Here is a 4,145-nt window from a genome sequence, read left to right on the forward strand (position 1 = left end):
CCACCCCAGGACAGAGCCCCCTCAAACCCTCATCCCACCCACTCCTCACTTCATCCTTACCAACTGAAGAAAGTAGTTATGCTAAAACCCGCCCACCCACCCCAGGACAGAGCCCCCTCCTTCACCCAAAACCCCTCATCTCCCGCACACCTCAAACCCCTCATCCCACCCAGAACTCTCACCTAAACCCCCGATCCAGCCCAGAGCCCCCTCCTTCACCCAAAACGCCTCACCCCCTGCTACACCTCAAACCCCTCATCCCACCCAGAACCCTCACCTAAACGCCCGACCCAGCCCAGAGCCCCCTCCTTCACCCAAAACCCCTCATCCCCCCACACCTCAAACCCCTCATCCCACCCAGAACCGTCACCTCAACACCCGCCCCAGCCCAGAGCCCCCTCCTTCACCCAAAACGCCTCACCCCCCGCTACACCTCAAACCCCTCATCCCACCCAGAACCCTCACCTAAACCCCCAACCCAGCCCAGAGCTCCCTCCTTCACCCAAAACCCCTCATCCCCCCCACACCTCAAACCCCTCATCCCACCCAGAAACGTCACCTAAACCCCCGCCCCAGCCCAGAGCCCCCTCCTTCACCCAAAACTCCTCATCTCCCCCCACAGCTCAAACCCCTCATCCCAGCCAAAACCCTCACCTAAACCCCCCGCCCAGCCACAGTCCCCTCCTTCACCCAAAACCCCTCATCCCCCTGACACCTCAAACCCCTCCTCCCACCCAGAACCCCCACCTAAACCCCCGGCCCCAGCCCAGAGCCCCCTCCTTCACCCAAAACCCCTCATCCCCCCCCACACCTCAAACCTCTCATCCCACCCAGAACCCTCACCTAAACCCGCGCCCCAGCCCAGAGCCCCCTCCTTCACCCAAAACCCCTCATCTCCCGCACACCTCAAACCCCTCATCCCACCCAAAACCCTCACCTAAACCCCCGGCCCAGCCCAGAGCCCCCTCCTTCACCCAAAACCCCTCATCCCACCCAAAACCCTCACCTAAACCCCCAACCCAGCCCAGAGCCCCCTCCTTCACCCAAAACCCCTCATCTCCCGCACACCTCAAACCCCTCATACCACCCAAAACCCTCACCTAAACCCCCGGCCCAGCCCAGAGCCCCCTCCTTCACCCAAAACCCCTCATCCCCCCCACACCTCAAACCCCTCATCCCACCCAGAACCCTCACCTAAACCCCCGCCCCAGCCCAGAGCCCCATTCTTCACCCAAAACCCCTCATCTCCCCCACACCTCAAACCCCTCATCCCACCCAGAACCCTCACCTAAACCCCCGGCCCAGCCCAGAGCCCCCTCCTTCACCCAAAACTCCTCATCCCCCCCACACCTCAAACCCCTCATCCCACCCAGAATCCTCACCTAAACCCCCGCCCCAGCCCAGAGCCCCCTCCTTCACCCAAAACCCCTCATCCCCCCCACCTCAACCCCTCATCCCACCCAGAACCCTCACCTAAACCCCCGATCCAGCCCAGAGCCCCCTCCTTCACCCAAAACGCCTCACCCCCCGCTACACCTCAAACCCCTCATCCCACCCAGAACCCTCACCTAAAACCCCAACCCAGCCCAGAGCTCCCTCCTTCACCCAAAACCCCTCATCCCCCCCCACACCTCAAACCCCTCATCCCACCCAGAAAAGTCACCTAAACCCCCGCCCCAGCCCAGAGCCCCCTCCTTCACCCAAAACCCCTCATCCCCCCCACCTCAAACCCCTCATCCCACCCAGAAACGTCACCTAAACCCCCGCCCCAGCCCAGAGCCCCCCTCCTTCACCCAAAACCCCTCATCCTCCCGACACCTCAAACCCCTCATCCCACCCAGAACCCTCACCTAAACCCCCGGCCCAGCCCAGAGCCCCCTCCTTCACCCAAAACCCCTCATCCCCCCCACACCTCAAACCCCTCATCCCACCCAAAACCCTCACCTAAACCCCGGCCCAGCCCAGAGCCCCCTCTTTCACCCAAAACCCCTCATTCCTCCCCACACCTCAAACCCCTCATCCCACCCAAAAACCCTCACCTAAACCCCAGGCCAGCCCAGAGCCCCCTCCTTCACCCAAAACTCCTCATCTCCCCCCACACCTCAAACCCCTCATCCCACCCACAACCCTCACCTAAACCCCCAACCCAGCCCAGAGCCCCCTCCTTCACCCAAAACTCCTCATCTCCCCCCACACCTCAAACCCCTCATCCCACCCAAAACCCTCACCTAAACCCCCGACCCAGCCCAGAGCCCCCTCCTTCACCCAAACTCCTCATCTCCCCCACACCTCAAACCCCTCATCCCACCCCAACCCTCACCTAAACCCCCAACCCAGCCCAGAGCCCCCTCCTTCACCCAAAACCCTCATCTCCCCCACACCTCAACCCCTCATCCCACCCAGAAACCTCACCTAAACCCCCACCCAGCCCAGAGCCCCCTCCTTCACCCAAAACCCCTCATCCCCCCCACACCTCAAACCCCTCATCCACCCAGAAACCCTCACCTAAACCCCCAGGCCCAGCCCAGAGCCCCCCTCCTTCACCCAAAAACCCCTCATCCTCCCCACACCTCAAACCCTCATCCCACCCAAAACCCTCACCTAAACCCCCGGCCCAGCCCAGAGCCCCCTCCTTCACCCAAAACCCCTCATCCCCCCCACACCTCAAACCCCTCATCCCACCCAAAACCCTCACCTAAACCCCCGGCCCAGCCCAGAGCCCCCTCTTTCACCCAAAACCCCTCATCCCCCCCCACACCTCAAACCCCTCATCCCACCCAAAACCCTCACCTAAACCCCCGGCCCAGCCCAGAGCCCCCTCCTTCACCCAAAACTCCTCATCTCCCCCCACACCTCAAACCCCTCATCCCACCCACAACCCTCACCTAAACCCCCAACCCAGCCCAGAGCCCCCTCCTTCACCCAAAACTCCTCATCTCCCCCACACCTCAAACCCCTCATCCCACCCAAAACCCTCACCTAACCCCCCGACCCAGCCCAGAGCCCCCTCCTTCACCCAAAACTCCTCATCCCCCCCACACCTCAAACCCCTCATCCCACCCACAACCCTCACCTAAACCCCCAACCCAGCCCAGAGCCCCCTCCTTCACCCAAAACCCATCATCCCCCCCACACCTCAAACCCCTCATCCCACCCAGAACCCTCACCTAAACCCCCAACCCAGCCCAGAGCCCCCTCCTTCACCCAAAACCCCTCATCCCCCCCACACCTCAAACCCCTCATCCCACCCAGAACCCTCACCTAAACCCCTGCCCCAGCCCAGAGCCCCCTCCTTCACCCAAAACCCCTCATCCCCCCACACCTCAAAACCCCTCATCCCACCCAGAACCCTCACCTAAACCCCCAACCCAGCCCAGAGCCCCCTCCTTCACCCAAAACCCCTCATCCCCCCCACACCTCAAACCCCTCATCCCACCCAGAACCCTCACCTAAACCCCCGCCCAGCCCAGAGCCCCCTCCTTCACCCAAACCCCTCATCCCCCCCACACCTCAAACCCCTCATCCCACCCAGAACCCTCACCTAAACCCCCAACCCAGCCCAGAGCCCCCTCCTTCACCCTAAACTCCTCATCTCCCGCACACCTCAAACCCCTCATCCCACCCAAAACCCTCACCTAAACCCCCGGCCCAGCCCAGAGCCCCCTCCTTCACCCAAAACCCCTCATCCCCCCACCTCAAACCCCTCATCCCACCCAAAACCCCCACCTAAACCCCCGGCCCAGCCAGAGCCCCCTCCTTCACCCAAAACTCCTCATTCCCAGCCCCACCCTCGCTGCCACACCTCAAACCCCTCCTCCGCAGCCCCACTCCGGAGCTCTCATCCCCCTCCGGGCCTGGTGGAGAGCGAGCCGCCGAGGCAGTGGGATGGATCGAGCGGGGACGGGGCCTTAGAGAAGCGCGGGGGGGGGGGTTCTGGGGTGCTCGGTTTGGTGGGAGAAGAACGTTGGCAACCCTCTTGCCGAGCCGCCATGGCCCCAGAGCTGCGTGGGGACGTGTGCACACATGCCCCACGGCAAAGAGGCCTGCACGCCGGCGCCGGGCCGCTGCACAGCACAGCACTTCCGCCCGCGGCCCCGCGTCTGTACAGCTGGGACTATATTTCCCTCAATCTCGGAGGCAGCCCT

The sequence above is a fragment of the Dermochelys coriacea genome, chromosome 4, assembly GCF_009764565.3.
Source record: "Dermochelys coriacea isolate rDerCor1 chromosome 4, rDerCor1.pri.v4, whole genome shotgun sequence".
In the NCBI taxonomy this organism is placed as follows: domain Eukaryota; kingdom Metazoa; phylum Chordata; order Testudines; family Dermochelyidae; genus Dermochelys; species Dermochelys coriacea.